The sequence below is a fragment of the Solenopsis invicta genome, chromosome 6 (assembly GCF_016802725.1).
Source record: "Solenopsis invicta isolate M01_SB chromosome 6, UNIL_Sinv_3.0, whole genome shotgun sequence".
NCBI classification, from domain to species: Eukaryota; Metazoa; Arthropoda; class Insecta; order Hymenoptera; family Formicidae; genus Solenopsis; species Solenopsis invicta.
The window spans coordinates 9,223,167-9,246,040 of NC_052669.1; the positions used below are offsets into that span (position 1 = coordinate 9,223,167).

Genomic DNA, 22,874 nt, shown 5'->3' on the forward strand with positions numbered 1-22,874 from the left:
GAAGTCTAGACGTTATTTCTTTTTAAATCTTTAGCACGTCCTCTCGATTTCTTTAAATACAGGCAACGTTAGATCTTCCTAGGAAGTAATTTTCGGCGAATAACTAAAGTTACGGTGTGGGAATGGAGATTACATCGATAGCGGATTAATATCGTAAATGCGAAATTTAATGTTAAAGAGGGAAAGCATTTTATAGCGCTCTAATCGATAAGCTGCGGCGTCGATCGCAAACCATTTACAATCCCGGCACCGTAGAGGAGAATATTTCATTATTGCACGTTACACAGCGTAATATATTACGACATATTATTACGCATCATTCATCGTTCATGTTTGTTTTAATCCGCGTCGCGCGCGTGCTGCTTTATAATTTATATCCGAATTACAGCACGTTTTCAATTTTGTAAATCTAACAGAATTAATGTTGTAACTGGAGACAAAAGTCTCCTCTAGTTCCACATGCTAGACTGAACGTAAATTGAACAAACTGAATCAAGCATTGAGAATTTGCATCATGGATATACATCGAGCTTATCATTTAAAGGCATTTAAGAGAAACATATTTAAAGTTGTATTTTGATGAAAAATGCACAAAGAAAATATAATCTACAATTAAAAAAAATCTACGATTAAACGTCGGAAGATTAAGAAATAAAATGATTATTGAATCGAACTATCCATGATAAATTAACAATAAAATTCGTTTAAATTTAAAAGAATCATTTAGTTTGCGATACACATCTCTCGAATGCAAAAGAGACTGTTTATACGTAGTGTTTATATTGAATTGGATATACTTTCGGTACGCAGGTTTTCGAGATGCGTATTCCAAAAGCGATTCGAAACATTTCGAGGAAATGAGAACGAAAAATAAACAAAATAGAGAGAATAAGGAGACAAAGATGGCGAGAGTGGGAAAAGAACATGGTCGGAAAATTGGACTTTCCAAGGGGTTTGCCGAAGAGTAAGATGCGCAGCCGGCACTACCGATTCCAAGGCGAATTGGAGTCAGCCTTATCTGATCTGAGCTCTCGTATAAATCCCGGCAATCAAAAGATGACCATCTAAACAGTCGCGTTCTCCTAAGAAATGCTCTTAAACGGCCGAACAAGTACTGCCCTTTCGCATTTGCAACGAGTAGCAGAATGCGATAACCTGTAATCTGTGATTTAAATTATAACTTCATTTGTGAAAAAGAGCCACAATGGTAGCCATAAAAGTTGGAAGAATCGTTGGAAGAAAAATAAAATTACAAAGTTATAAGTTCTTACTAAAATAAATCACATGAAACTTGTAACATATAAAAATTAAAAATGTAAAAAAAATTATGATGACACAGATATTGTTATTTCCATTTAAAAACTATTTGCATAATGTATTTTTATTTTCTTCAATATTTATGTGCGCTTTGATAACGCATGTGTCTCTGTTACATTTAATTTCTTGATAAAATGTTATTCCAAACATGTGCGCTTTTTTAAATTCATACCGCGTTTCAATTTACCCGTGCATAAGACAGCAGAATTTTATTTTCTCGGCGATTATCGATTTTCATATCTCGGCTTGTCCCAAGTGTAAAGCAATAAATCGTCCCCTTGACGCAAGAGCAAAAATTGATAATTCGATAAAAAAATTTCCTGCCACGCTTGACTAAATTCACCTGTCGAGAGTTTCGCGTTTGTCGATGTTAGAAGACTCTCTGCGAGGGAATAGCACGTCCCTTTCAAGAGAGACGTTAACAATATAATAAAACTGAAAAATATATTCGATTCGAGTGAATTTGGATTGCAATATTTACCTTACCCTGAAATTTTTTCCCATTTTTCGCGCCGTATCTCCTTTAAATCATTATCGCGTCAAATCGTCATACGAACGGCGTAGCTCGTATTTTAAATCGTAGCCAGCTAAAATACCTCCGTGACAAATGTACATGAGCTAATTGACCAAAACACGCGCTGAATTATTTTCATTTTCATGCCGATACGATTTATTGAGCAAATGTTAATTGGAGCATCGCAGGATAGACGGATAACTCTCATTACTCGCCGGGCGACCGTGACGCGTGCGTCGTGCCGTTGTGCCGTGTATTTACACGCGAATTTTCCTAATTCCGCGGGAGAACCTGGTATTGGGGCATTGAGAAAAAAATAACATATCACGCGCAGGTGTGACGGGGCGAGAGCTTTGCGGGACGCCGTCATTTGTTGGTTAGCAAACTGCAGTTGAAGTTCTGTGGAAACTCGCGTCACCCGCTAGAAACTCGCGCTTTTAGGCTGCACGTAATGCGATATTTCATTCTTGACTATTTCATGACTGCGACAGGGACAATCATAAGCTCATTAGCACGCGATTATTATCTTAATCGATTGCCACACCTTGCCAACAGTTTTATGAATAATGACGCGAGCGAATGTGTTTTCGCTACAATATTATTATCCGTTATCTAAACGATAAATGGACGACGAGGAAAGGTGTTATTCAGCGGTAAGCGCGTTTTACCCAACGACGTTTTATTTAGCTGTTTGTTATGCATGTAATCGCAATCGTTTTGTTATCGATTGTTTCAATGAGAAACTCCATCGAGAGCTCGAATGGAAAAACACTGACGTGAAAATCTGCCGAGTTGTAACGCCATACAGACATAATAGGAGCAGACACGGTCTAGAGAGCAAATAATCTCCTAATGGATCTACTAATACGACAAGCAAAGACGAGGTTGTCTCCTCTCCGCCGTGATGGCCTTCGCTAAGGGTGAAAACCGACTTGGCGAGGGTGTCAGAGCTCATGTGGCATCGCACGGTAGCTCGAGGCAAATACGTGGACGAGGCATTTATCGGCCATATCAATCGTTACCGGGGCGAAACAATTCGAGGATATTCGCGGTCCTCGATGGTGATGACCGTGTCTCTCTGATCTTCCCCGCTTCCCCGCTTCCCCGCTCCTCGTGGGAACAAGCTATCGAAAGCAATCGATATTTACCGCTCGGCATACTTACGGCGAGATACAACCGCTAGCGATTGTTCGCTGGAAACGACATTTATAGGTGATTATCGTTATGTAACGTGTCCCACGCTGATTCGGATCTCATTAAAATTATTCCGCAATTTTAACACTTGGTATCTCTACGAGTGCCGACATGCGATGGGACGCTCGATACGTATCTTCCCTCCTCTTGTCACACGCGACAATAACGCTTTCCCGGTATCGTCAAACGGTAGTGCTTGGTCGGAAAAAGCTTCGATTGGTAATAATTAAATATCCGGAAAACCGGATAATAAATTAATAGTTAATTGTGCGAGTTAATTATGCATCGTTTATACGGATGCTTTGGGCGCGCGTTTACCCCTTGAGTGCACAATTTATCATCTCACTGCTTAATTGCTATCGTGACTACAAACGTCGTAATATATCCTGTAAATTACATTTCGCTGTTTCCTTGGACTTGGAATTACTCGCTTATCGATCTGTGTATTTACGGAGTTGTGTGCTTTAAAGTTTGCTTGTTTATAAAAATATTATGTGCGAAGAAATGTATTTTTAAACTCCTTAAAGTAAGGCCAACCATTTTACATGTTTCCTATTATCATAATTACTTTCCCTTTCATAAATTATGCATCTCAAGATAAAATGATATTAAAAATAAAAGTTTTTAATTGTCGGTACTCATGAATTGCGTCACGTTGCGTTCTTTGTGCATTCCCCGGTGTAACACAATTTTCAAGTTGTTGCTTCTTTAAGTTCGCTAAGCCTAAATAAATACTTGTTGCAAAGCGAGTTGACCAATTTCCATAATAACTCGTTACCCGCCAGTTAATGATGAAATAACTTTCGTCTTCTAATTCTAATCGGATTGGTACTTCTTGCTCTAAGTCAGGGAACAATTAGCGAGGGCCACGTCAATTCGGTGAGCAAATAGAAGGTCTCTTTGTTGCGAGACAGATTCGATAATACTGTCGCGACGGATTCTCAAGAAACGCTCGGGACACATCTCGGCGGATAGTAACTCGATTTCGAATTCTCCAAGTGGAATTCTCTCTCGCGCGCTCGTGACCTTCGATCCTTACGCTCCGCGACTCCTTTCTAGCAGCGGGTAGTCCGCCCCGCTATTCTCTCGCGATACGCTCTCGCGCGGCGAGAAGAACGAGGGTGGGCAATAGGCCGCGGGATAGAAAAGTGCGATACGATTTTCCGACGGCTTACGGGTAAGTCGCGGAAAGCCAGCGGAGTAATAGCGACAGCAGGTATGAATCAGCCGTAAGAGCTCCCCGAGAGATCCCGGCGTCGATGCAGTAATATATTTCCCATTGCCGATAGCGATCGATCGTTTCGGGCGAATAAAATGTCAATACTCTTGTCGCGTTTCGGTTTAACCTCCGTGGTGCCGCCTCGCGTTCCAGAGGAGCGAGGCCGAGTAAGATATAAGCGCAAAATGTATAAGAGCGGGAAAGGAGACAGGCACCGCGAGCGTTACAGCGCGTGCACGATCTCCTCTGCATGTATGGCCCGGAGAAATAGCGAGAGAATCGTGTTCCTGGCTGCCCCGGCCGCTTTATCGTTGGAAGTGACGTACTTGGTGGGTTCCCGCGCGGTCCGAGCTCTCAACTGCACTGTAATACGTGATAATAAGAATGGCTCGCGCGCTAGTGCGCTCGCGAATCCGCCTTCTCTTTTCTACGTTCCCCGTACTTAATGCCCGCCTCGCGAGATAGCGCGATGATAATTGCTCGGTGTACGTGCATATGTGCAGGAAATTAAAAGAAAGAGAGAGAGAGAGAGAGAGAATACGCTCTAGCAATGCTTGCGAGTCAAAGACCAACACTTCCAGCGTCGCTAAAATTGCCGTTTCCAAATATTCTTTTCTCATTTACGAAATTATGCAAATTATGTAAACTTATATAATTACTCGATATCGTCAGCTCGTTTCGCATAAATGTACCGAGTTATAATTTACGACAACGGAAAGGCACTTCCGCCGCGCTGCGGGTTTCCAACACGCCGGCTCGCGTGCGGTTTTCATCTCGCTTCGCGGCATCCCGTCGCCGCGAAGTGGAGAGACGAGGGAGACAACAGTTTCTCGAGCGGCGAACTGGCGCGCTGCTGCCCCGATAGGAGCGAGGAGAAATAACTCCTGGGGATGCGGCAGGAACGCGAACCCCCGGCGCGGCAAAAGGGGTAGGAGACGAGCGGGAGTTGGGGGCGATACAGATAAGGAATTTTCCGTGCGGGGATTCCGTGGCGGCGGGCTATCCTTTCGCAAGGAATCCAGGAAGCTCGACTCTTGAGTGGGGACGAATTGCCCCTCGAGATTCACGACGCGATTCTGGCCGTAGGGCGCGTTACATCCGTGCGCTTAGGTACCGGCGCGCCCTGAAGGACGAATCGCTGCCGCCGCCACCGCCACCGCGCCGATGGCAGGCCTGGATTACCACGGAGCAACATGGTGAAATTACGTCCCCTGACTTAGCGGTCTCCTTCTTTTATTTTCTCGTCGTCGTGCCTGATAACGTCCACCTACGCGCGCGGAGGACCGCAGACGGGACAATCCGAATGATCCTGCTTTTCTGTGCTTTGCAACAAGATGCTGGCAAGTAAGACTGTTGCAATAACGTATATAGTTTTCAAAAAGAAATACATTTCCTGTTTATTTATTACGAAGGGCCTTGATAATTTATCGGGATAATTAAAATATATAAAATTGATTAGCATCTTTTAACGAAGCGTCTATAATGAAAGATGTCAAGAAGAATTTAAGGTTTAATGTAGACGTTTAATTTCAAATTTGGGGGAATTATAGCGAGTGACAGCGTTATTCTTAAACAATTATTTCTAATTAAAATTAAATTGTCATAAAAATTAAGAGCATTAAATGGCTTTATGTATTAAATGCTTTTCCTCCTTCTATAAGTATATAATGTACGCAAATAGCTTTATATTACCCTAAACGAATGTTTGTCCTTAACAGATGTTTATCGCGAGAACAGATAAAGTCGTGTTCTATTCTACTCTATTCTATTCTAGTTTCCTATAGTAAATATACAGAAAACATTCGGGGACGTTTCGAGCTGCAGCTACTAACAGTTTTAGACTTGCGAGTGGATAAAGCCATTCGGCGATCTTAAATCTCAATGTTAAATCTTAACGGGAGGGGTAAAAGTACGCGCAATCGAAAAGAGATTAGCTAGTTTCGATTTATGTGGCCGACCGAGGATGTAAAGTGAAATTTTCTTATTCGCTGCCTTAATCCTTCAGCACATTATTAGATTCACGACCCATAAAACTCTCGAGGGAGAATCTCAGTGACGATATCGTACATCTTGTTTAAGCGCTAATTTCTTTCACTGGGGATTCGAATAAATGACGATATTATAAGTTCGATAAACCATGACGTAATTAAACATAATCTATCAATTTGAAAAATAATAAACTTTAAACAATATTCACGTTTTATCTATTATATTTGTTTCAATACTACTACGCGTAGCAGTTTAGAAAAATCAGAAGAATTCAAATTGTAGATTGATAAATTTTTAGAAACATTTTACACAATTTCTAAAAAAATATATATAATTTGATTCGCATGACTTTTTCTTAACAAAAATATTGAAACGCCTTTTTAGTATTAATCATCACCGAAAGTTTAGAAAAGAAATTTTACAAATCAAGATTTATTAACCATCATAATATTTTAAACCGTAATGTAATCTAAAAAGTTATACAAAAACCGTATGGAAAGAATTTAGTACACAAATTTAATTAGTACGCAGTGACTTGCGGGTGAAGACCGCAATGTCAAACCACATGATTTAAGAATTAATTAAACCGTGGGTTGCACGAGTTTTTGTGGAAAGGAATAAAAATATCATCGATTTTCCGTTGGCATTTCTTCAGAAATATTGTATTAATTAAACGCCGAAATTGATATCGAAACATGGAAGGCAATACTGGGAACATCATATCGTGGGTAATGGAATTAATACAGACCGACATAAATGGTCATGCGGAACCGGGTCGATCCGGGGATAAACAATCATAATAAATCAAGAGTAGACTGCATGATGAGAATGTTGAACCACGAAAAAGTAATAGCCGGAGCAAACGGGTAAAACTGTACCTTCGCATATGATGAAAAGCTTTACTATATGTATTAGGTTGAATAGTACCGAGATTTTACGCGGTTAAAAAAAAAATATAACAAATGTAATGAATTCCATGGCATTTATAAAATAGAATCAGAGTTTATTGATTAAAGTGAATCTATTCAAATACTGGATTGAACGAATACATTTTTTGTCGTGATGAAATTTATACTACGACATACAGAGTGTCTATAAAGTCTGCTCTATACTTTGGACACGATTCAAAATGATGAAAAACCACGAAATGCGTGTTTGATCATTTCGAGGGGCTAATCTATCCCTTCCCAAATGCGGGAAGAGATGGATTAGTTTCTCGAAATAATCGAACATGTTTTGTGATTTGTAATCATTTTGAATCGTTCTCGAAATATAGGAATGGGGACTTTATAAATATCCTATATAATATAGCGCGTTTTTATTTAAAAAAATATTATTTATTTCTATTCTTTCGCAAGATGCACTGATATACAAGCTGTTCGAAAATATTCTTTTATTGCGACGAATAAAACTATCCTTTTATCTTTTTTTTGTTTGATACATGATAGATCAATTTCAACATAGTGTAAAAAAAACATAAAAATACATCAAATAAAAAATCCCTTTAACTTTGTGCGAATGGACATACAAGTGCAAAATATTTCAAAGTTGCGCATAGTCCGAAAAATGATTTGTCGTCTACATCCCGTGAAAATTTTCCTATGTATTTCCTCATGCGAGGAGATACGTGTCTAATAATATGCAAATGTTCATTCTGAAGTAATGTTCCGCTAAAATAGAGTAATTTCAGAAACTCAAAGCTATCTGGATTTGCAAAAATTCAGTATACTTTTATCTTAAACGGCAGAAGACTGGCTTGTCACGCGAAGTAATAAAATAAAATGATGATGAGTGCAGGAAATGGAACGAGCTTCCGAGATGTCTGGATCTGAGATCGAGTTACGATAAAATGAAAGACCTGTGCGGTGCTATAAGCAATGTAGAGCGCAATGGGGTTATGGGGAACCGAAATGGAACGTGATGTGGTGCGAAAGAGACAATATACGGGATACGTTACAGTAAAACACGTAAAATACAATCGGACTAAACGAGAAGTTACAAGCTATCGTAACGATAAGAAAAGAAACGCGAAACGTCGAAAGAGGCTGAATGCCATTTATAATTCAATTCGCGACCGCGTATATAGCACTTTCGCAGAATGCTTCCTGTCGTTATTATTTCACGATGACAATGTTTGAAATTGTGCAGTGTGAATAACAAAATTAAACATGTATCTTTCGTATTCAAAATATTGACTCTTTATTTTATCACGATGAATTTGCTTCGCGTTGCTGATTGCTCTATTGCGTGTCGAAATATACTAAAATTCTAATCGATATAGTCACCTGGAGATTACCAGACGGGCACCCATACGGCAATAAAAGTAACGTTTTACATGAAAAGAGGCCGACTTCGATCTGTTTTTTGCACAGTGCTTCGTTTTCTCTTTCCCGATAACTGTACATATGCCCCTGAAGTACCACAAAGAGTACCAAGAATACTTCTCGTCTTGTATTCTCTGGAGTTAACCCATATCGATTAGATTATATATATATATATATATATATATCCTGTTAGACTTGCCAGATAATTTTGTAATGGCTATTTGCTTAACGAAACTTATTCCATCCAATTTTTAAAAGAATTATTGTTTAAAGAAAAAACAAGAGAGATTTCAGGTTGGTGTAAACATTTATCTTAAGCCAACGAGAATAAACGATTGAAATTTTAATTAGCGTTTGCATAGCTCGCTGGATATCAGTAAAATTAGCAACAATTTGTGTTAATGAAGGGTGTTCCGTTTATAATTATGATAAATTCATTACAATTTTGGAACAATATCATACGTAGGTCGATGATGTATGAAATGCATGTTGTGACCAGAATTTACAATTATTGCAGATTGTGTTACGTGCCTGCGGATACATAAATTGAACGTGCCCATAATTTTTGTTCTTGGATTTTGTTTTAGCCTGCCTAAGGTAATATTCCGATCATTTAAATTTCCCTCACAACACATTATATAAATATTTCGCCAGCAGTTCCCACAATAATGCGGAATAACTCGAGGCAAGTCGTATTTCTTTCCTATGTATTTATTATATCTATATCGCGATGCAATATCGAGAAACAGTATTCATTTGAGCGTTTCAATAATAATATCTTTCCGATTGTAATTTGCCTTTCTCGTCGCAGAAAGTAAATTTTGAGAATAATAATTAAACATCTTCGCAAACGTAATATCTTCATCTCCAGAAACATGAAAAAATAAAAGGTTTCTATATTTTAAGATTATTAATTTATCTTTTCCAGTTATATCTGTTTTTGATTATTGTAAAAACCAATTTATGATGCAATAGTGCTGAAAATACTATTCACAAGCAAATGCATTTCGTATTAGCCCGCTTGGGAATTTATTTAAATTTAATATATTTTCATATTAAATATTTTTTTTTAATATAAATTTCTTTCTCTCTTTTATCTCTTTTTCTCTTTTGAACGCTTTTTCTCGTGATTTTCGTACGCTGTCTCTTAGTTACCCAGTCCTCTGTTCTTTTGCAATGGAATCTCGTATGCCACAGGATTAAATCCAAAGGCGCGATTCGAACGATCGCGATTCCTTTGTGCCTGGATCCTTTTTCCCTGGTAGTGCATCAAAGCTCGGATGTTTAATGCATTCCAATGCTCAGGACAGGATTATCAAAACAAGTACGGTACATGAAACCATCGGACCCCGGTATCGTGTGCACTGAACGGTAACCGATAACTTTGCATCGAGAATCTTAGTAGACCTCTAAGGAGAATCAGCTGATATCAGCTTTCAATAAATCAAATGCTTGTCCGCGACTTCCGTTTGATATTGTGATGATTAAACTTATTCGAATTGTAATACACTATCATTACGTTGTCTAAATAATTTCGGAATTTGTTATATCTATGTTTTGTCTAATAATAGTTTATTTAAAAACAATCAACGTAATCAAATATCTTTATTAAGTATTGTTAATAGTGTTTTCACCACGTTCTACAAACTCCATAATTAAAAGATGTTAAATATTATCATAACTTGGCAGAAGATTTTCTCGCGGCTAATCTTCTATCTTTAAGTAGAAAGCCCGATGTTTGATCAGCCGGTTCGCGTACAAACAGACGCTCATCGTCGTTGGATCATGATGTTTAATTTTAGGATGGTCAAAGTTTTTCTTGAATAACCAGTACGTTTTTTTAATTGACATAAACAAATAAGTAATTAATACAAAAATTTTTATAAAAGTTAAAAAAATTCAAGAATGATAAAATATAGCAAATATCATAAAAAAAATTATAACATTATTTATGAATTAAGTATTATCTTATAACCTACTGCAATAAAGTATGTTGTAAAATATCATATTTTTTTCTACTTCTTACTTCAGTGTACTCGTAAATATCTAACTATTAATTTGTACAATAAAATTGTTGCTTTCGAAAATTCAAAAAACTCTACAAATCTTTCATATCAATCACGTGAACGTACGCGATAGCAGAACCGTATCATCAAAGTTTTGACATCTCCAAGTGCCGTTACAGTCGCAAGTTTCAGCGACAGCGCGGTTGTGTCGCATGACGGCTGTTCGGAGCAATCACGAAATTCGCATCTTAACGCGCGCGTCTCTGACAAACGTTTCGCCGACACGACCGCAGGACAAGCGGATTTAGGAATTCCGGCACGTAAGCACCACGTACGAAATGGTCGCGTTAGCATCGAATCGCATTTCGCACGGGCACCATCCCCGGCGCACCTGCCCCAGAGTGCGGCGGCACTTTGCCGTCGCGTAGATAAAAGCGATCGGATTTGTCCGCCCGTTACTTTTGGACGGATCGAACGTGAACGGCTGTCGTTCGACGCGCATCTTGGTTACCTCGGTGATACAGTCCTCGGTGATACAGTTGCCACTTCTCTTAAGCTTCGGCCGCCCACGTTGCGCCCGTGGTGCAGGCGGAACGGATGAGAGGCCCGGATGTCGAGAGATGGATAGGGAAACGGACGAGAAAAAATACTTGCTGCTAAGCGGAGCAAACAAGTGTCGTGCACTAAAGTGTCCACGGAGGTTGGCTGTGGCAAGTCCGACTCCTGGCCCGCAGTGCGTAACGTTCTCGCGCTACGTGAACAACACCTGAAAACTTGCCTCCTCGTGCCCAAGTCGCGTGTTTCCGCCACGTACATCCGAAGATAAACGTTCGGTAAGAGACTTCGCGGATTTACAGCGCGTTTTCCCAGTTTATCCTTTCTCGCTCAAAATTTCGCGTGACTCGTGCGTCGACAAACTCGACGAGGGAGAAAAGGAAATAAAGAAATGAAGAGAAAAAAGAAGGCATAAAACCGTCCTACTTTTTTCGTATGTAAATTTCTGTCGCGCCTCTCTTCCAGATGCAAAGAAAACGCGTTACGCGGTTCCCCTTTTTAATCTAACGAAAATAACGCGACTGTGAATAAATACATTTTGCATCTCCCCCCCCCCCCGTATTACCCGAACGAAAGTCAATTCGGAGAAATTTTTCCCGTAAAGAGAATCGCGCCTGAGGATTATTTATGAGATTCTTCGATATGGCGCTGACTGAACTGGCGGAAGCTGTAAAAGCGGACGACTGCTATTGACGTTGAAATCAGACGAGATGGTCCGATGAAGCGTGAACGGCCTTGCATGAACCATATTCTAGGTTTATCAATGTGATATACGTTCCGGGCCAGTATTTGCCCAGTGCCCACGGGCAGAGCATTACAATAGCACGTATCGCCGAGGAACTAATTGTGGCCTACGATCCACTATCTATATTGCGTATTAATGGGCATAGGTTTCAGAGAATGTATAATGTGCACCATTTATGTGTTATTCATATTCATTCGCGAAAGCTTTAGATCCAGATTTCTGTGCGAGGCGGCGGTGGTGGTGGTAGTGGTGGCAGCGGCGAATGGCGAACCCAGTGGGAAGACCCGAGTCTACCATTTACTGTCCCGCGTGCTTTGCATCATGTGAATAAGACCACGGATTAAACTGCAGATTAATTGTCGCCGCTGTTTGTTTCAAAAATTTCTCGTGACTCGCGATTTTAATTATGTCTCGGAAAATAAATCAAGAAAAATATCAGCGCGCGAGCGCGGCGCGCGCAGGTGTTTTATGTCGTAATAGGATCGTTACGACAGAAAGAGCTCGCGGGGTCAACGAGAAAGAATCATGAGAATAAAACAAAAATAGAAATCGGGGGTTTAAAGTGTATCTTTTATTATACAACGCAACGTGCAATTATTATGAATAACTAACCTTATCTCTCAACAAAGGCATTATTTCGGACTCGAGGTAGTGAAACAATGATTTCCAGCGCGGTCTTGAAAGTTGAAATAATAAATCTTTCTATTCTGAAAGTAACTGATTCTCGATATGATACTGTTAACTGTTTCTTAAATATTTATAGTTGAGTCCATTTGGGAAAATGGCGCTTTTTCGACGAATATTATTTTACCTGCAGACAACTGTGACAGATAGCGTTAAAGTGTGTTATCAAAGTTAGATTGTGAAAACTCGCAAATTTGTTATTAATAGTACGTGTATACTTTAATGTGCGTAAGATTCATGTTATATGTTGAAAACAATCTCGTTTCGATATGTTTGAAATACCGTTCGGCAAAACTGTAAATATTCAGAATGAGAAATTATTGCGCCGACTGTTAATTCATCAATTTATTATCATATCTCTCACGGAGCGCGTCAGCTTTTATCGATAAGCCATCTCTTTCCGACTCTTGACCATTATTTTAATATTCCGAGCGAAAATATTCTCTCTGATCGATTCGACATAAGTGACGCCGTCCGTCGATCAAAGACACGTTGAATGAACTATGAAGCTCGCCAATTCCCAAAAGCCCTTCGCAGACGGCAAATCTCGCGCTCGTTCTTGCTCGTGCCCGCCCGTCAGTCCTTAGAAATGTCAAGTAATACGTTTTCCTTTAAGCGATGCTCGAGTAACCGCTAAATCGCTACCCCGCTTTTTGCGGCGACCCCCCTACGGAGCATCGACGACGGTGATGCAACCGTCCTTCTTGTTATCTGAGAATTTCGGATTAACCGACTTGCCGTGACAAGTTCTCGCATGGAGGTCGCGACGACCCGGAGCCAAGCGATACGAAAATCATACGCTTGATCCGTCGTCGCGGCATTCCGAGGATCCGAGACACTATCGAATTATGCATAACTACGTGCTCTCGTGACGTAAACACGTTCACCCGACAAAGGTGATACGTTTGGAAAATGTAGATCGCCAATATTTCTAATTCTGTGCCATATTAAAAATATAAACGAAAGTACCTGATACTTGAATACAAATTCCATTGCCCGTCGTCTTTTGTATTTATATTTGGAAGTTATTAGATATTTCGCGCGGTCGATATAGTTTTGTTATAATTTAAGGAACGACATGACTGACAACTGCGATTCATTTCATAGTCACGTTTCAACTATAAATGTTTGATACACAACTCTATTGATGAAATAAAACTGTTACGATAACTATCATTTTAGAAATAGAATCGTGCAAAGATGACTGGAAGCTATTTTGAAGTGATTAAAATGATTAAAAGCGAAGACGTTGTGAAAAAAAGTAATGTATTAACCAAAGCTTGAGGTTCCAGTTACATGTCAAAGAGTTTTAATACAGTCGAAAATAGTCACTGAAAATTTTTAATTTGCGTCCTCATCGTTGGCTCAATCTGCGAAAAGAGAAGCTCGATCCATTTAAAAATTATTATCCTTTCCGCGGCGTCGAGACGCGCAAACGATCTTGGCTATCAATTCAAATCGTAATTTAATCTTAACGAGCAGCGAAAACGTCGATGCTGCCTTTTCTGTCGTGGACGGGAAACAGAATGCAAATGGCGAAATGGCGGCACGTTCGCGCGAGACAAGAAAAAACGAGAGGCGAGATATCCGGTGCTGAATTGCGGGCACGGATTTTCGGGAGGGGGCGGACGGAGAACGGATGTAGGAAAAGTGCACCAACCCGAGCAGCTTTTTCCGGGTGAAATTAGTTTATCGGCCGGACTGGCGCGGGCTCGCGATATTCAACGTAACAGCGATCAAAGGAAAAGGGGATGGAGAGGGATAGAGAAGAGGGAGGAGGGAGAGAGAAGATGAACGAAACGCGGAGATTGATGGCGAGGCATGTGAAGGCGAGAGAAAAGTCGAGCGGAGACAGTGCGGCGCGATAAGCGCTGGAAAAAATGGGTCAACCACTATTTCGCATTTGCATTCGCGGGGTCGGACATCGATTCGCGGCAACCTGAAGGCACCCCCGCTCTCTCATCGCTCTCTCGCCGGAGAACAGCGGCCGATGGACGTGCGCGTGGTTTGTCATTTCGCGCTCGCCGCAATAGCAACGGGAGGGCCGTGTCCCTTTGTAAAAGCGCACACGCGAATATTTCGTTTATTAAGGAAAATATAGGAGGACGCGCCTCACGTGCGCGCGATTTGCCGTTTACGTGGATTATACGTTGCGGTGCGTTAAATTGCGATTGTATTTTTGCATCCTCTCTTTCAATAGGAAAGTATTGAATTATGCTTAATCCATCCTGAGCGCTTGAAACTTCTCTGAAGTCGTGAATCGGGACGTTTATTCGTCCATTCGAGAGGCAAAATTAAAACCTCTCGCGAATAAAATACCATTGAAAAATACCACGTAGCTGCGCTCTCTCTTTTTTTTTCCCCCTATTGCGATACAAATTATCGACTGCGAAACACGAAACGCGAAACACGAATATCTTGACACCTGTACTAGCCATTTGCAATTAATCGTGTCGACGCTCTAGAATGAAGGAATGCACTCGGGTTGGCGAATATTGCAGCCAAGCCGGAGAGCATTGCTGTAAAGCGGGGCATCGCATTCTTTGATCCGTCGAAACGAGTAGCTCGAGCTGAGTGGCTTTTGATTCAAGGATGTGCACGTGACGGAAGTAATCGTTACGCACGAGCAAGCGTGTAACGAGGACGATAAGCCTTCTGTACGTCGCATTGCGGTATACTTCCGCCCGATGAAAAACTTGATTCTAAGGTACTACCTTAACGAGATCAACGTGGTACTTCTTGATCGTTCACGTGATGTGGCGTGTACCCTGTCTTGAATACATTATATATTTTCCTGAATTTTTTCCACGGAAATTATGAAACGCTTATCCGCGTATTTATCTTCTCAGCTTGACTATCTCATTTGTAGTGACTATACGTGCAGCGTATTAAACGTCAAATGTCTCGAAATAATCTTCACTCAATTCTTCTAATAAACTTTTTATAAATTAAAGGTCTATAATCAAATTATTTAAATTAAGGACGTATGACACGAGAATAAACTTGACGTGAATTCCGAAATATATTTTCCAATCACGTCTAATCGAAATGAATTGAGATTGAAAGTAATTACGGCGATACCGAGAGAAATAAAATATTAATTGTAAATCGATAAGAGTAAACATTGTAGGAAATTTATGGAAATCAATGAGCGTTATAACATCGGTAGCCGATAGTTTTCTGGGTAAAAGCCATAATGAAGCGATCATCAGTCTTCCAGCTACGTTGAGGATAGTTTCCATATTCGAAGAAACATCTTGTATTTCATAGTGTGCAAAATGCTTGCAACGAAAAATGTGTTCATGCGTAACGGAAGTAATCGGTCACGCACGAACAAGCGTATAACGAGGTCAGCAAACTCTTAGGATATTGAGTTACCGAGCAATTCAGCCCGGCAGGAAATTTCAATTTCTACTTACACCGCGTTATCGAGTGCCTCGCGCATAGCTTTATCTTTGATATAGCTGAGCGGTGGAGATTTCGTTATTCGCGGAGGAAGCAATAAGCGAATGGTAGCGGAAACACGATACGCCGCTATTACCGAGCACAATCTCTCCTCGGGAATCTATCCGCTTTTTAAAGATTATTAAGATTTACCCTCCCGGTCTCAATCTGTTTACAAATCGTTAATGCGATTCGATGATGAAAAAGTTCCGCGCTTTGGATCACAGATTTCCACTTTTTTTTTTATCTTATAAAAAGCTGCTATTTCTTCGACTACTTAAAGAAGCGGGCGCGTAAGGTGCGGCTTTTTTTCGAAGATACGTAAATTCTGAAGTAGGACAGTAAACAAGCGAGTCGCTGGAATTGCCGTTTAATAAAAATACGTGATGAAAGAAGTTTTAACGCTGCGCCTGAAAACTCGCGCATAGTCGCGCGCATTTTATCAAACAATAACATTCATTTCAGCGGGCGCATAGTTACGCGCACTGAACTCTCATTAAACCCGAAACGAACAAACGCGACACGACACGTTACCGGAAAGTGGTTGCAATTTTTCGCGAGCGTGGAATTACTCGGAACGAAAATCGCGGGATTGTGCGGGAGTCCTGGGGAAAATCTGGGATGTGCGGGGGAAAACGAATTACCCGAGCGGACGGGAGCGAGTAACGTTTGAACGGAGAACGTGCTCATGCGTGACGGAAGTGATCGTCACGCACGACCGAGTGTCTAACGAGCAACGATGAGCCTCCGATGCAACCTTCACACCATCGAAAATCGGGTTACGATTCTAGATTCGCGGCACAATAAACATCGATCCTCTCGCCTCTTCGCGGGACAATATACTCGTTCGAATTGCACATGCCCGATCTTGGCAAATTACCCCTATTAATTCGGTGATAAGCATCTTCCTCGCGCCGCCGCGGCCGCGCCGGTAGAAAAATTGTTTTGCAAGAAAAATTAACGGCCGCGGCAATGTGAATTTGTTGAATACGACGACAAAGGGAACTGAGGAATACGCTTCGTTAAACGAGAGATCATTTGTGCGTTAGAAACGCTCGCGGCAACTATAACGTAATTGCTGTTCGCCTTCCCAATTTAACGAGCTCTTGCTCTCGTGCGAATATCAATGTAATTGTTAAATGTGCCTTCGCGAATATTTACGAAGAGTCTTAGCAGATAATAAGAATACAATATTTCCTACAGAGTATCACAGAGAGAGAGAGAGAGAGAGAGAGAGAGAGAGAGAGAGAGAATTAACGATTTTTTATTTCAATTACAAGTTCCAAGTAGATTTTTTTTTTTCACAAATTGAGACAATGTTAAAATCAATTTTCGAGATATAAAAAACAAATAATTAAAAGCATGGTTTATCAAAAGCTTCTAGTAAACCACGCTTTTAATTATTAAATGCAATTACGTCGTAACATCACGTTAATTCAAATTAAGCTTTGTTTCGGAATCCTTATTTGATAATCGAAACGCAAAAAAATAGAAATGGCAAGCAAACACAGAAATGAAAAATAATTGTGCATTCGCGCGAGAGAATCTTTCGGCTCGTCGAACCATTAAAATCAATTCTTTGAAGAAACAAAGCCAAGCACAAATTACCTATTCAAACAAAATGTGCATCGCAAACGTAACCGATCCTCGTGCGTGAACGAGAAGAATTATATCGCGACGTGCATACATACGTCTCATGTAAAGCAGGACGTCTTGCAATTGATTGCAATTAAATATCGAAACAATTGCAACGTTCGCGCCCTCGATTCAGATTAAAGTTCGAATAGATACAGGATTAAATCCGTGTCCGCGATAGTGCCATATAAATCCCTCGTACATGCAAAATATCAGGAAACGCTTTTGTGTCAAGCAGTTGTCTGAAAGCCTGTTGAAGTCGTTACAAACTAATCCCGAAAACTTCTCGGTGTATCACACAGCTTTCAGCTACCTAAATCACTCTATTATACTTCCGAAAAGAATCGGATCACGGTTCACGCAACGTGCACCGCCGAATCAATCATATCCGAATTGAAACCGTAAATTACCGGTCGATCATAGCTCGTGTGTGTATCGAGCGCATTCGTCATATTTATGTGAAAAACGCGTCATCCTAACAACCGAGCGTATTTTTTTTTTTTTTAAGTTTATGTTTCCGCGACACGGAGTGTTGTTGACTGCTGTCCACCCTCCGCTACCTGTCGTAACACGCGCGAATTCTCGCGTTCGCATAAACATCGACGTTACCCTCGAATGCAATTGCGGAATTCTCGCAGTGCTCAATATCGCTCACATTCACAGAATTCAATTAACGTAAGGGAAAGTTTGGAGCAGCTCTTGCTAACTGTTTTCCCGTCGAAAGCGGCTCGGCATTAAAAAGCAAATGAATATTAAATGTACGACGGTAGGGAGAGACGGGAGGAACCTGTTTTTTTTCCATCCTGGAAAAAAAAGCGTCTTTCTTCCAAAGGATGAAATACATTTTACCCGTAGCTGCGAATTAAAAAGACGCGGTGCGGGCGTTTTTATTTTCAAGAAAGTAGGAAGACTACCACGCGCTAAATCCTCTTATCTTTACGTGATGACAGAATGTGAAAATCCTCTGTCAGGGACGTTTCAGAGCGTGCTGAGGTGGTACGTAACTTGCCGTACGCGTTGCACAACTGAGATAATCATCTCATATTTATTTATGAAAAACTAAACAAAGCCGACACGCGCGGGACGATATTCGTGCCAAATATCACGCTTGACCCGCTTCCGGTTTCCTTCCGCGACGTGTTGTTCGTCGCATCGATCAGCCGATATAATCACGTTCGACAGCTTTCTTTCGCAGCTTCGAGAACCCCTACTTTCCATCGTCAAGAAGAAAAAGCGCGTAACAAGCCTGTTTACGACCTCTCGAAGAGAAGACTTCGGCTTTCGTTAAGAAAATTGCAAGCCGATATAATAATTGCGCTCAGAGGGCGGCGTAATCGTGCCGACGAGGCATCGAAGAAACGACATCCATGGATGTCACTAGCAAATGAGGCAGGGTGCTCGCCCATTATCTCAACTTTAGACACGCGAAGTAAAGCTCCGTTAGTCACCCTTCAAGTTGCAATGAGGTGTTGTTACGCTAACTCGCCTGACCTGACAGAACCGATTGGTTCCTAGAGACAGGCAATTTTGAGATTTCTATCCTTAGTTCTCTATGTATATACTCGAGCAAAGTTCCCAATGTGCCTTATTCAACACGATTAATCCGACTTAAAACTAGCACGAATCTTCCATTTCTTAGTGAAGTCACATGGTAAGGTCAAACTCTAAGAATTTCATGCGCGATTGTAATTTTTCATTGTCGTTCGTTATAGCGCCGATGACGTAGGAAAATATAAAGATCATTCCCTCGGGAACATCCAGCGATGGTACAGCGAGAAGAAATAAAGAGTTAATTCAAACGCCTACGTCATTGCGAGATTTCCTTCGACAGTCTCTACCTAAAGGGCACCGAGGGACCACTCCACCCTCCCCCACTCTACAATGAACGACGTTACTTTCGCACGTCACGCATCCCCTATTTATTTATCTGCGAAGTAGCTCGGGAGTGGGAGCGAGGTAGCGTGGTGTGGTGTGGCGGGGACAGACAGCAACCCCCCCACTCAGCCGTTGGCGTCGGCGTCGGCGACGCGACTGGGGGTTGGCGCCCCGGCTTCGTCGCCCTCGACGTCGTTCGGATCGCGCTCCGGTTAGTTTGCTCGCTGTCCGCGCGACGGCAGCACAGACTCTTCGCACCCTTGCCGGTGTCCTGTTCCTTGCGCCGCACGCAACCCCAACCCCCTGGCCCGCCGCCCCGCGCGTCCTCCATCCTCGAAGCAACTCGAGGATCCACGAATCGGTCGAACACAACCGCGGCGGCGGGCGCGCTCAAATGCCGGCCGTCCTCGTTTATGAGACGCGTCCCGACGCAGCCGACTGATGGCTGCCGCGGCCGGTCGAAGGTACGAGCGTCGCGGAAAAACCGGTGCAAGTTCACGCGGGTGCGGCGACGCGGCGGAAGACGCAGAAAAAAAACGCGAGGTTCGCGTGCGGAAGAGGGCCGCCGCCGTGAACCAGAACCCGTGCGACGGATCCACGAGGATTCGCCACGAGGGTCCACGAGGCGAAAAGCGTGTCAAGGTGTCGCGACGAGGGTCTGCGTGAGAGGATCTTAGGGAACGATTTGTCTTCTGGTACTGCCGCACGATCCTCCTTCAGAAAGTGCGCGTGCCAACTCTTCTCCGCAATGTGTTCTTATTTACGTTTGACATGGTGTTTGAGAGTGAATTGTAAGATGTTGAGAAATATCAGGGAGATATACGCGGAGTGCGCTCGAGTTTGGTGTAAGTAATCAAATCGGCGTGATAAAAGCGTCCTGCATTATATAAGAAAGATATTAGGAATGCGAGTTTTGCGAGGACGAAGACATAAGCAACTCTCCCGCCTTCACGTCTCTCTCTCTCTCTCTCTCTCTCTCTCTCTATGTCTGTCTGTCTGTCTGTCTCTCTGAGTCCCCCTCTTTCTGTCCACCCTACTTATTCTATTATTAAAATACTGGATCAAATGGAATCGCGGTTAAAAATTTAGAAAAAAGGACTTTTTGAATTTACGATGGCACCATTCCTATAATAAATGTTGAAATACAAAAGGCATAGAGACAATAAATGAATCTATAAATTTTAATTAATAGAAAGAATTAATTAAACGCCGACAATGCATACCGATTCGTTATTGCGAGACGGCGAACTTTTCCTCTCCCGTTACCCTTTCATCAGCGGTTAGCTTCTATCGCAGCCATCCGGATTAAAACTTCATCGAGATAAGACAAATTGCTTGATAAATTGGTTCGTTAACGTGGTCGGGAAAAATCTTGAATGTTAGGCGGAGGAGAAGGACGAGCCCGCGGGGTTTGCGAATAATTTTCGCAGCGAAATCGCAGCACGTCGATCTGATAAACGTAGAAAACGTTGACCCTCGTTAACTCGGCGTGAGCGAAACGAATGTACGAAACCGAAGATTACAATCCCTTACGAATTTCTCGTCTAATGCGCCCTATAAATTTCACTCCTCAAACGGCTTTACATAGCAGCCCGGCATAAAAGCCCGTCTATCGATACTAAAAGTTTCACGTAAATTAATTGCTTCATTATAACAAGCCGGTGTAATTTTCTGCCCGTGCGATACGGGACAAAGGTCGCGAGTTCCAGGCAGTGAGCCTTTGCAAAAGAGTTTCCCTTTGGCGAGCGAGTGCCGATTTAACGCGAATTAACGTAATGACCGGCGATATATATTATGCAGATAGTTGTACGCGAATGAGTTTGTCGTAAGTAACGACGTAATGACGCTTTCAAAGACTCGCGCAAGGACCGTGTCGTTTAAAGGCGAAATCTGCGAAGAGGGGCAGTCTTAATAGTAGGGAGTTCTTAGCGCGCACACGGCTAAACTTTTCCCTCTCTCTCGTTTCTTCGCGTCTTCCTTTCTCTATTTGTCCTTCTCTATCTGCCTTCCACTCCCCCGCGGAATATCGGCACACGAGAGCTGAAACTCGTCTACCGAGATTAAAACTTTATTGAGATAAAATAAACGACTTCATCGCCGATCGAAATCATAGAACGCAATCGAAGCGAAGCTGATGAGGCCGTTTGAAGACCAGCTTTGACCGTCGTGAGAGCGTCAATGAGAGACATTTATCTCGTAGAAAATCTGCTGTGACAGCAAACGTGCGCAACTATTACATTGATAAAATTAGACTCGATTATTGAGTGATCTCCCCTTTTTTTTTCTTCACGTACACGTCGCAAAATGACCAGAATACGCATTTGCGATGGCTATTACGTGATGAAATAGCGGCAGAGCGCAGCGTGCTGACGATTGGACACAATTGCACTGGTCGCCGCCGCGATTGCGGCGTCGGCGTAAAATTAATGGGGCTAATTCGGCACAATGGCAAACGACGCTAAAATGACAAATATTAGTATATGTCACTGTTGCATTCGAGATATTTCATAGGTATACGGTAAGATATGTGTGTCAGTCGAAATTGTACGCAGCATCTTTAATAAGTTGCGACAAATCGTAATTAAATTATTTAAAAAATAATTTTTTTTTAAATACTTTTTTAGCAATCGCATTTGTTATATCTAGTGAAACAATTCATGATGTCTTAAAAACTGGATTTTTGAAATAAAAAATATCAAAAACATATTTGGCATATCGAATTTTTGGCTTTTACAATTTTCTTTATTATTTTACTACTGTTTATTGCATCAAACTAACGAAATAAATAATGTTTCATATGGCTGAGTAAACGAACAATAATTCACCAATTGACAACTTAAAATTTATAAGTTTATACATCTTAATTTTAAAATGAAATCTCAACAGATTGAAAACAAATTAATTTAGCTTTGTATTTCTGTCTTGCCAGAATAGTGCATTATTCTAACCCGTTTTGTTTAATTTAATATAGAAAATAATTAATGATATCTTTGTTTTAATTGAGTAATTTAATTGAAAGTTTGATTAACAATTTAATTAATACGCAATAATTTGTATCAGAGTTGCGTTGATTACATCGAATGTTGATTGCTATATTCTCGTATTGCAGCTACAGTTTGACGACTGGTCATAGTACAGTGTTATAACCTATTATAGTAAACGGCGAACGTTAAGACCACTCATTAAGCACTAAACTTTGAACTAATCCAAGAGAGTTTGACAGGATCTATAGAATCGAATTGATAGGTTTACAATAACGACTGATAGCTGTACAAGAGTCGGCCATCGAAATGATGAACAACGTGAAACGCTAATTCGATATCGGAATTACGACTCTGATAGAGTGAGATTCATGGAACTTTATGTTATGTTG

General features: G+C 41.3%; 1 protein-coding gene and 1 long non-coding RNA gene across 10 annotated transcripts in view; one reads left to right on the forward strand and one right to left on the reverse strand.

Annotated features, from left to right (window-relative positions):
- The window catches only part of LOC105196855 (collagen alpha-2(IX) chain), a 229,835-nt gene that overhangs the window by 97,920 nt on the left and 109,041 nt on the right, over positions 1 to 22,874 (forward strand). Inside the window, exon 1 of one of the 7 annotated variants that reach the window (XM_026135009.2) lies at positions 19,721 to 20,346. The exons of the other annotated variants lie outside the window; for them this stretch is intronic. The gene's annotated coding sequence lies outside the window, so the exon portion shown is untranslated. Of the gene's footprint in view, positions 1 to 19,720; positions 20,347 to 22,874 lie in introns of those variants that run through there. 7 annotated transcript variants of the gene reach the window in all.
- Positions 1 to 22,874, reverse strand: part of LOC113003830 — a 222,774-nt gene that overhangs the window by 88,461 nt on the left and 111,439 nt on the right. The window lies entirely within an intron of this gene.